The sequence below is a fragment of the Arachis ipaensis genome, chromosome B8, assembly GCF_059453495.1.
Source record: "Arachis ipaensis isolate K30076 ecotype BB chromosome B8, ASM5945349v1, whole genome shotgun sequence".
NCBI classification, from domain to species: Eukaryota; Viridiplantae; Streptophyta; class Magnoliopsida; order Fabales; family Fabaceae; genus Arachis; species Arachis ipaensis.
The window spans coordinates 97,909,063-97,921,096 of NC_142443.1; the positions used below are offsets into that span (position 1 = coordinate 97,909,063).

Below are 12,034 nucleotides of genomic sequence, written 5' to 3' on the forward strand. Positions count from 1 at the left end.
AGTGGGAAGGTAGAGTTTAAGGATAAGAATTTTACCCACTTGAATGTTGTGTTGGATGGTAATGGCTTGGGGAGAGGTATCTCCAATGGCGGCCTTGCCAATGTATGCTTCACTCTCTTGGGCTCCTCTTTGATGATCTCTACCTCTTGCCAAGCTTCTGCAACATTGACCTCTTCTTTAAGTCCAATGGGAGAGGATTCTATTGTTGATAAAAACTCATCAATTATTGAATCCATCTCATGATCAACCTCCTCCAAGTCTTCAACCATGACATGCCTTGGAGGTTGTACACCCTCCTCAATATCAAATTCAAACGTCTTGGAAGGAGGCTCTATGACTTGAGATTCCCATGGAGGTTTTGCATCTCCTAAGTCTTCAACCACTTCCTCTTCTTCGATAATTTCGGCATTCTCCACTTGCTCTAGTACAAAATCCAGCTCCTCCTTGATGACTTTCACCTCTTGACAACTTTCTTCAAGGGTATCTTCTACCTCCACCTTTTGGGCCTCCCATTGCTTCTCTTGAAGTATGGATGCGTGGACCCGATCCATTAAGTCCCTAAGACGATCCCTTCTCTCTTGTTCCATGTCAATAGCATAATTGGGATCATGTTGCTCTTGGATTGATGGATATGGGTGAAAAGAAAGTGTACTAGAGCTTGAGGGTTGAGTATTGGGAGTAAAGGATGGATCCACACGAGATATAAGAGCTTCGAGAGTAGAGGTGAGACCGATGAGAGTAGAGGTAAGTGTAGTTTGAAGCTCCTGTTGCCCTTGACGAATAACACTAAAGGTATCATCTATGGGAGCTTGGGGTGGATAAGAGAGTTCATTTGTTGGAAGAAAGAGCTCATAATATGAAGGTGGTTCTTCTTGATAAGGGTATGGAGATGGTGTATATTGAGGTGGTGGTTCTTGGGAATAATTGTGTTGGAATTGGGGTGGTTCTACGTATAGTTCATATGGTTCGTATGGTGGTTGGTGTGGTGGATAAGGGTTAGGATCATATGGAGGTGAATGGTTGTAGGGGGCTTGTGAGTATGGTGGTTCAGAGCTAGGTTGAGGAGGGGATTCATAAGCATATGGTAGGGCTTGTTGGTAACTACAAGAGGGTCCACCATAGCTATTGGATTGATATGCATCCTCGAATGGTTGTTCCTCATAGTATGTTGGTGGAGGTTGTTGCCAAGAGGGTTGTCCATAAGTTTGAGGCTCCTCCCACCTTTGATTGTCCCATCCTTGATGCATGTTGTCGTTGTAGCTCCCATTCCCTATAACATAATTTGAACCAAACTCATAGCCAAAGGGGTGAGAATTCATAGTAGCAAGAGAAAATAAAAACATAAACTAATAAGAAACAATGAAAGTAATCTCCTAAAACTAGAAACAACTAACAAAGAAACAAAAAGACAAACGTATTCACAATATTCACAATAACCAATAATAAGACACACAATTGCAATTCCCTGGCAACGGCGCCAAAAATTGATGGGAAAAAAATGTCGGTAAAGAATTTCACAAAAATGAGCGCATTGTAAGCATAGTTCTAAACTGACAATTAAACCTCAATCAAATTTAAATTGTTTGTCACTTAAGCAAACCCAATAAAATTAACCGAAGTATTAAACCTCGGGTCGTCTCTCAAAGAATTGCAGGGAAGTGTATTATTATTGGTTATGAAAAAGTATCTTTTTGGGTTTTTAAATGTTGAACAAGGAATGTAAAATGACAATAAAATAAACTAAAACTAAGAAAAGTCCTAGCAAAGATTGAGAATTGGAATTTCTATCCTCATTATCATCCTCTAATTGTGATGGTAATTGCCTTTTGCTTTCACTTAGTTAACCTCTAACAATGAAGGAAAGTCAAGTGAGCAAAATCAACTTAAGTTCACAAGTTCTAATCAAAGAGTAGATTTAGTTAACTTAAGTCAACTAGCAATTTTCAATTACCAATCAACAAAAGAGTTTTGATAACTCAAGAGTCTCTAATTGATCAATCCAAGTTAAGAATAGAAAAATCTAATTTAAAACCCAACCAAGCATTTTATCAAACACTTGGAAGGCGCAAAATAAAAACGTAGAAAATTAACAAGGAATATTAAATCTAAACAACCAATTGCAACATCAATGACTAACAAATAAAAATAGAGGAATTAACAAAATAAAAATAAAAGAACATAAATTGCATTAATGAAAATTGTGAGTGACATATGAAATCATAAACTAAATTAGCAAAATAAAGGAATCAATGAGAAAAATAGATAAACTAAAGTAATAGAACAATTAGGTAGAAGAAACCTAAATTGAAGCAAGGTAGAATTCTGAAACTGAGAAGAAATAAACCAAAAAACCCTAAAACCTAGAGAGAGGAGAGAGCCTGTCTCTCTAGAAAACTACATCTAAAACCTAAAAATTGTGAATGAAGTGTTGAATGAATGATTCCCCCCATCCGGCTCCACTTTGCAGCCTCTAAGCTTCACTTTCGGGATTGAAACTGGGCCTAAAGCAGCCTAGAAATCGCCCCCAGCGTCTTCTGTGTAATGCAGTACGTGACGCTCTGTCACGCGTACACGTCAGCCACGCGTACACGTTGATGATCTTTTTCACTTGTCACGCGTACGTGATGAGCGGATAATTTATACACTTTTTGGCATTGTTTTTAGTATGTTTTTAGTATATTTTAATTAGTTTTTATTATATTTTTATTAGTTTTTAAATAAAAATGACATTTCTGGACTTTACTATGAGTTTGTATATTTTTCTGTGATTTCAGGTATTTTCTGGCTGAAATTGAGGGACCTTAGCAAAAATCTGATTCAGAGGCTGAAAAAGGACTACAGATGCTGTTGGATTCTGACCTCCCTGCACTCGAAGTGAATTTTCTGGAGCTACAGAAGCCCAATTGGCATGCTCTTAATTGCGTTGGAAATTAGACATTCTGGGCTTTCCAGCAATATTTAATAGTCCATACTTTGCCCAAAATTTGATGGCCCAAACCGGCGTTCCAAGACAGCATAGAAATTCTGGCGTCAAAACGCCAAAACTGGCATAAAAGCTGGAGTTAAACGCCCAAACTGGTACAAAAGCTGGCGTTTAACTCCAAGAAAAGTCTCTACATGTAGAAGCTTCAATGCTCAGCCCAAGCACATACCAAGTGGGCCCGGAAGAAGATTTCTGCATTAATTACTTATTTCTGTAACCCTAGGCTACCAGTTCTCTATAAATAGGACCTTTTGCTATTGTATTTTGAGCGATCTTTGATTAGTCTTATGCTATCTTAGACCTTTATGGGGGCTGACCATTCGGCCATGCCTGGACCTTTTGTTCTTATGTATTTTCAACGGTGAAGTTTCTACACACCATAGATTAAGGTGTGGAGCTCTGCTGTTCTTCATGAATTAATACAATTACTATTGTTCTTCTATTCAATTCACGCATGCTTCTTCTCTAAGATATTCATTCGTTCTTCAACTTGATGAATGTGATGATCCGTGACACTCATCATCATTCTCACCTATGAACATGTGCCTGACAACCACCTCTGTTCTACTAGCAATGGCTTGAATGCGTATCTCTTGGGTTTCTAATCTAAGATTGGAACCTTCGTGGTATAGGCTAGAATTATTGGCCGTCATTCTTGAGATCCGGAAAGTCTAAACCTTGTCTGTGGTATTCCGAGTAGGATCTGGGAAGGGATGACTGTGACGAGCTTCAAACTCGTGATTGTTGGGCGTGTGACAGATGCAAAAGGATCAATGGATCCTATTCCAACATGATCGAGAACCGACAGATGATTAGCCGTGCGGTGACAGCGCATTTGGAACATTTTCACTGAGAGGACGGGAAGTAGCCATTGACAACGGTGATGCCCAACATAAAGCTTGCCATGGAAGGGAGTATGAATGATTGGATGAAGGTAATAGGAAAGCAGAGGTTCAAGAGGAACAAAGCATCTTCATACGCTTATCTGAAATTCCTACCAATGAATTACATAAGTATCTCTATCTTTATTCTAGTTTATATTTTATCCATCTTTTAATTATCAATTCTCTATAACCATTTGAATCTGCTTGACTGAGATTTACAAGATGACCATAGCTTGCTTCAAGCCGACAATCTCCGTGGGATCGACCCTTACTCACGTAAGGTATTACTTGGACGACCCAGTGCACTTGCTGGTTAGTTGTGCGGAATTGTGACAAAGTGTGATTCACATTTGAGAGCTCCAAGTCTTTAGCGCCATTGTTGATGATCACAATTTCGTGCACCAAGTGTTTTGGCGCCGTTGCCGGGGATTGTTCGAGTTTGGACAACTGACGGTTCATCTTGTTGCTTAGATTAGGTAATTTTACGTTTTATTTTCGAAAAAAAATTTTAAAAAAATACAAAAAAAATTTCCTATTCTGTTCTTCAAAGTTTTTAAGAATGAATTCTAGAGTTTCATGATGATTTGTTGAAGTCTGGCTGGCTGTGAAGCCATGTCTAATCTTTTGGACCGAGGTTTCAACTTATCATCACAAGAGCTTGATGATTTCTATCAATCTTGCTGTTGAAAGTAATGATCTGCTAAAGCTTGGCTGGCCATTGGCCATGTCTAGTGTTTTGGACCGGAGCTTTCACTGAAAGCTTGGCTGGCTAGTATGCCATGTCTAATTCCTGGACCGGAGTCTTAGACTAACATTGCAATGATTCCTGGAATTCTTATTAAAAATTTTGAATCCCTTTATTTTCTTCTCCACTCAATTTTTGAAAAATCACAAAAAATTTTATAAAATCATAAAAATCAAAAATATTTTATGTTTCTTATTTGAGTCTAGTGTCAATGTTTAAGTTTGGTGTCAATTTCATGTCTTTATTCTTCTTGCATTTTTTCGAATATATGTATTATGTTCTTCATTAATCTTCAAGTTGTTCTTGATGATTTCAGTGCTCTGATCTTTAATCTCTCTTATTTTGTCTTTTGTTGTTTCTTACATGCATTTTTAAATTGTTATAGTCCTTAGTATACAAACTTCTAAGTTTGGTGTCTTGCATGCATTGTTTATTTGATCTTAGTTGCATCTTTTTTATTGTTTCTCATCATTAAAAATTCAAAAAAAATTTAAAATTGTGTCTTTTCAAGTCAATAACACAGAGAATTGAAGACTCAGAACAGACAGTAGAGGAATTACATAGAAAAAGCTGGGCGTTCAAAACGCCCAGTGAAAAAGAAAAACTGGCATTTAAACGCCAGCCAGGGTACTTGGCTGGGCGTTAAACGCCCAAAAAGGTAGCATTTTGGGCGTTTAACGCCAGAAGGACACAAGAGGGAAGATTTTGTTTTTAATTCAAATCTTTTTCAAATATTCAAAATTTTTCAAAATCAAATCTTTTTCAAATCATATCTTTTCAATCATATCTTTTCAAAATCAATTTCTTTTCAATTTTTTTATTTATTACTATTTTCGAAAATCCTTGCTACAATTAGTGATTTAATTCAAAATTTTCAAGTTGTTACTTGCCTATTAAGAAAGGATCAAATTTTAAATTCTAGAATCATATCTTTTAATTTCTTGTTGGTCGAGTAATCAACTTTAATTTTAAAAACTTTCTCTTTTAAATTTGATTCCCAATCATATCTTCTCAATCATATCTTTTCAATCACATCTTTTTCAAAATTAAGTTTCAATCATATCTTTTTTATTTCTAATTTCAAAATCTTTTTCAAAAATCACTTAATTTCTTTCCCAATCTTAGTTTTCGAAAATCATCAATCAAATTTTCAAATTTCTTTTAAAATCTTTTCACTTTATTTTTGAAAATTCTTCCCCTCTTCTCACATCCTTCTATTTATGGACTAACACTCCTCCTCAATGTACAATTCGAACTCTATCCCTCTTGATAAGTTCGAATTCTCTCTTCTCTACCTCATCCTTCTATTCTTATTTTTCTCTGACACCTCAAGGAATATCTATACTATGACATAGAGGATTTCATATTTTCTTCTTCTCTCTTTTCATATGAGCAGGAGCAAGGACAAAGGCATTCTTGTTGAAGCTGACCCTGAACCTGAAAAGACCTTGAAGAGAAAGCTAAGAGAAGCTAAAGTACAACTCTCTATACAGGACCTAACAGAACTTTTCAAACAAGAAGAAGCCATGGCAGCCGAAAACAACAACAATGCCAACAATGCAAGTTCTAGGTGCTTGGTGACTTTACTGCACCTACTCCCGACTCCTATGGGAGAAGCATCTCAATCCCTGCCATTGGAGCAAACAACTTTGAGCTTAAGCCTCAATTAGTTTCTCTAATGCAATAGAATTGCAAATTTCATGGACTTCCATTGGAAGATCCTCATCAGTTCTTAGCTGAATTCTTGCAATCTGTGACACTGTCAAGATTAATGGGGTTGATCCCGAGGTCTACAAGCTTATGCTTTTTCCCTTTGCTGTAAGAGACAGAGCTAGAACATGGTTGGATTCATAACCTAAAGAAAGCCTGAACTCTTGGGAAAAGCTAGTCAATGCCTTCTTGGCAAAGTTCTTTCCACCTAAAAAATTGAGCAAGCTTAGAGTGAAAGTCCAAACCTTCAGACAGAAGGAAGGTGAATCCCTCTATGAAGCCTGGGAAAGATACAAGCAATTGATCAGAAGGTGTCCTTCTGACATGCTTTCAGAATGGAGCATCATAGGTATTTTCTATGATGGTCTATCTGAATTGTCCAAGATGTCATTGGACAGCTCTGCTGGAGGATCTCTTCATCTGAAGAAGACGCCTTCAGAAGCTCAGAAACTCATTGAAATGGTTGCAAATAACCAATTCATGTACACTTCTGAAAGGAATCCTATGAATAATGGGACAAATCAGAAGAAAGGAGTTCTTGAGATTGATACTCTGAATGCCATATTGGCTCAGAACAAAATATTGACTCAACAAGTCAATATGATTTCTCAAAGTCTATCTGGAATGCAAGCAGCAACAGGCAGTACCAAAGAAACTTCATCTGAAGAAAAAGCTTATGATCCTGAGAACCCAGCAATGGAAGAGGTGAATTACATGGGAGAACCCTATGGAAACACCTATAATCCTTCATGGAGAAATCATCCAAACCTCTCATGGAAGGATCAACAGAGGCCTCAACAAGGCTTCAACAACAATAATGGTGGAAGAAATAGGTTTAGCAATAGCAATCCTTTTCCATCATCTTCTCAGCAACAGACAGAGAATTCTAAGAGCCACTCTGACTTAGCAACCATAATCTCTGATCTAATTAAAATCACTCAAAGTTTCATGATTGAAACAAGGTCCTCCATTAGAAATTTGGAGGCACAAGTGGGTCAGCTGAGTAAGAAAGTTACTGAACTCCCTCCTAGTACTCTTCCAAGCAATACAGAAGAGAATCCAAAAGGAGAGTGCATGGCCATCACCATAACCCACACGGCCGAACCTGGAGAGGAGGAAGAGGCAGTGATCTCCACTGAGGAAGACCTCAATGGACGTCCACTGGCCTCCATGAAGTTCCCTAATGAGAAACCATGGGAATCTGAGGCTCACATTGAGACCATAGAGATTCTATTGAATCTACTTCTACCATTCATGAGCTCTGATGAGTATTCTTCCTCTGAAGAGGATGAAGATGTTACTGAAGAACAAGTTGCTAAGTACCTTGGAGAAGTCATGAAGCTAAATGCCAAGCTATTTGGTAATGAGACTTGGGAGGATGAACCCCATTGCTCATCAAAGAATTGGATAACTTGACTAGGCAGAGATTACCTCTAAAGAGATATGATCCTGAAAAGTTCTCAATACCTTGTACCATAGGTACCGTGACCTTTGAAAAGGCTCTGTATGACCTAGGATCAAGCATAAACCTCATGCCTCTCTCTGTAATGGAGAAACTAGGAATTTTTTAGGTTAAAGCTGCAAAAATCTCATTAGAGATGGCAGACAATTCAAGGAAACAAGCTTATGGACTTGTAGAGGATGTCTTGGTAAAGGTTGAAGACCATTATATCCCTGCTGATTTCATAATCCTAGAGACTGGGAAGTGTATGGATGAATCCATCATCCTTGGCAGACCCTTCCTAGCCACAGCAAAAGCTGTGATTGATGTTGACAGAGGAGAATTGGTCCTTCAAGTGAATGAGGACTCCCTTGTGTTTAAAGCTCAAGGATCTCCCTCTGTAATCATGGAGAAGAAGCATGAAAAACTTCTCTCAATGCAGAGTCAAATAGAGCCCCCACATTCAAACTCTAAGTTTGGTGTTGGGAGGCCATGCTCTGAGTATCTGTGAGGCTCCATAAGAGCCCACTGTCAAGCTACTGACATTAAAGAAGCGCTTGTTGGGAGGCAACCCAATTTTTACTTATCTATGTTAAATTTCTATTTTCTATTGTTATTTTATGTTTTCTGTAGGTTGATGATCATGTGAAGTCACAAAAACAACTGAAAAAGTAAAAACAGAATGAAAAACAGTATTAAAAACAGAACACCCTGGAGGAGAAACTTACTGGCGTTTAAACGCCAGTAAGGGTAGCAGAATGGTCGTTAAACGCCCATTTTGGCACCATTCTGAGCGTTTAACGCCAGAAAGGGGCACAGAGCTGGCGTTTAACACCAGAAAAGGGCAAGAAGCTGGCGTTAAACGCCAAAAATGGGCAGCAGCCTGGCGTTTAACGCCAGGATTGGCAGCAGAGGGCATTTTGTATGCTACTTGGTGCATGGATGAAAAATCCTTGACACCTCAGGATATGTGGACCCTACAGGATCCCCACCAACCTCAACTCACTCTCTCTCTTCTTTACACCTTTTCATAATACTCTTCCCCAAATACCCTTCACCAATCCACATCCATCCATTATAAAATTCTACCTACCTCACCTTTCAAATTCAAACCACTTTCCCTCCAAAACCCACCCTATATGGCCGAACCCTAACCCTCTCTCCACCCCTATATAAACCCATCTTCACTCCTTCATTTTCATACAACATAAACACTACTTCTCCCCCTTGGCCGAAACACCAACCCACCTCCATCTCCTCCATTTCTTCTTCTTCTACTCTCTTCTTTCTTCTTTTGCTCGAGGACGAGCAAATCTTTTAAGTTTAGTGTGGTAAAAGCATTACTTTTTATTTTTCCATAACCATTTATGGCACCAAAGGCCGGAGAAACCTCTAGAAAGAGGAAAGGGAAGGCAAAAGCTTCCACCTCCGAGTCATGGGAGATGGAGAGATTCATCTCAAAGGTGCATCAAGATCACTTCTATGAAGTTGTGGCCAAGAAGAAGGTGATCCCCGAGGTCCCTTTCAAACTCAAAAAGGGTGAATATCCAGAGATCCGACATGAGATTCGAAGAAGAGGTTAGGAAGTTCTCACCAACCCCATTCAACAAGTCGAAATCTTAATGGTTTAAGAGTTCTATGCCAATTCATGGATCACCAAGAACCATGATCAAAGTGTGAACCCGGAACCTAAGAATTGGCTTACAATGGTCCGAGGGAAATACTTACATTTCAATCCGGAAAATGTAAGGTTGGCATTCAACTTGCCCATGATGCAAGGAGATGCACATCCCTACACTAGAAGGGTCAACTTTGATCAAAGGTTGGACCAAGTCCTCATAGACATTTGTGAAGAGGGCGCTCAATGGAAGAGAGATTCAAGAGGGAAGCCGGTTCAACTAAGAAGGCATGACCTCAAGCCCGTGGCTAGGGGATGGTTGGAGTTCATCCAACGCTCAATCATTCCCACTAGCAACCGGTCTGAAGTTACTATAGACCGAGCTATCATGATTCATAGCATCATGATTAGAGAGGAAGTAGAAGTTCATGAGGTTATATCCCAAGAACTCTACAAGGTGGCGGATAAGTCTTCTACTTTGGTAAGGTTAGCCTTCCCTCATCTTATTTGTCACCTTTGCAATTCAGCTGGAATTGACATAGAAGAAGACATCCTCATTGATGAGGACAAGCCCATCACTAAGAAAAGGATGGAGCAAACAAGAGACCTCACTCATGGACAATAGCATGAGGAAATTCCTTATCATGACATCCCTGAGATGCCTCAAGGGATGCACTTTCCTCCACAAAATTATTGGGATCAAATTAACACCTCCCTAGGAGAATTAAGTTCCAATATGGGACAACTAAGGGTGGAGCACCAAGAACATTCCATCCTCCTCCATGAAATTAGAGAAGATCAAAGAGTCATGAGAGAGGAGCAACAAAGGCAAGGAAGAGACATTGAGGAGCTCAAGCACTCCATAAGATCTTCAAGAGGAAGAACAAGCCGCCATCACTAAGGTGGACCCGTTCTTTAATCTCCTTGTTCTTTATTTTCTGTTTTTCAAAATTTTTATGCTTTATGTTTATTTATGTTTGTGTCTTTATTACATGAGCATTAGTGTCTTAGTGTCTATGCCTTAAAGTTATGAATGTCCTATGAATCTATCACCTTTCTTAAATAAAAAATGTTTCTAATTGAAAAAGAAAAAGAAGTGCATGAATTTTGAATTTTAAAACAGTTTATTTATTTTGATGTGGTGGCAATACTTTTGTCTTTCTGAATGAATGCTTGAACAGTGCATATTTTTGAATTTGTTGTTCATGAATGCTAAAATTGTTGGCTCTTGAAAGAATGATGGAAAAGGATAAATGTTATTTGATAATCTGAAAAATCATAAAATTAATTCTTGAAGCAAGAAAAAGCAGTGAAAAGCTTACAGAAAAAAAAAAAATATATATATATATATATGCAAAAAAAAAAAAGGGAGAAAGAAAGAAAAAGAAAAAGCAAGCAGAAAAAGCCAATAGCCCTTTAAACCAAAAGGCAAGGGTAAATAAAAAGGATCCAAGGCTATGAGCATCAGTGGATAGGAGGGCCCACAAGAATAAAATCCTGGACTAAGTGGCTAAACCAAGCTGTCCCTAACCATGTGCTTGTGGCGTGAAGGTGTCAAGTGAAAACTTGAGACTGTGCGGTTAAAGTCGTGGTCCAAAAGAAAAAAGAGTGTGCTTAAGAGCTCTGGACACCTCTAATTAGGGACTCTAGCAAAGCTGAGTCACAATCTGAAAAGGTTCACCCAGTTATGTGTCTGTGGCATTTATATATCCGGTGGTAATACTGGAAAACAAAATACTTTGGGTCACAGCCAAGACTCATAAAGTAGCTGTATTCAAGAATCAACATACTTAACTAGGAGAATCAATAACACTATCTGAATTCTGAGTTCCTATAGATGCCAATCATTCTGAACTTCAAAAGGATAAAGTGAGATGACAAAACTGTTCAGAAGCAAAAAGCTAAAAGCCCCGCTCATCTAATTAAGACTGATCTTCATAGATATTTTTGGAATTCATTGTATATTCTATTCTTTTTATCCGATTTGATTTTCAGTTGCTTGGGGACAAGCAACAATTTAAGTTTGGTGTTGTGATGAGCAGATAATTTATACACTTTTTGGCATTGTTTTTAGTATGTTTTTAGTATATTTTAATTAGTTTTTATTATATTTTTATTAGTTTTTAAATAAAAATTACATTTCTGGACTTTACTATGAGTTTGTGTGTTTTCTGTGATTTCAGGTATTTTCTGGCTGAAATTGAGGGTGTAACACCCTAACTACCAAAGCTCACACTTCCGGCTGCGCGACTCTGATAGTTCGGACATTACGACGACTTTTATATTATTTAATACTAAAATATGAGCCTGTTTAAAACTTTAAACCGCAACACCGCTCCCAAAGATACTTTCGTTTGATAACGTACAACGTACATCCATAAATACCATTCAACTTACAACAACTCATAAAGAGTACATCCATATATATATACATAAATATATATAAATATTATTACAAGCATAATCCAATACAATTTCCTATCCCTCTTACAGAATATATCAAGATAAAGGCGAGGGTACAATAAACCATAACTAAAATGATACAGGGCATCACAACAACAATTAAATAAGCTCTTCGTAACTTCTGCGCCCATATCCTGAAAGGGGAAAAATGTAGGGGGGGTGAGAACATCATCCTCGAAAGGGTTCTCAG

General features: G+C 38.1%; 1 non-coding gene across 1 annotated transcript; it reads right to left on the bottom strand.

Moving 5' to 3' along the window:
* Nucleotides 1-6,544: 6,544 nt before the first annotated feature.
* On the bottom strand, nucleotides 6,545-6,652 carry LOC148548952 (small nucleolar RNA R71). Its single transcript, XR_015898350.1, has one exon. It is a non-coding gene; the product is annotated as a small nucleolar RNA R71 (small nucleolar RNA).
* Between the last annotated feature and the right edge of the window lie 5,382 nt (nucleotides 6,653-12,034).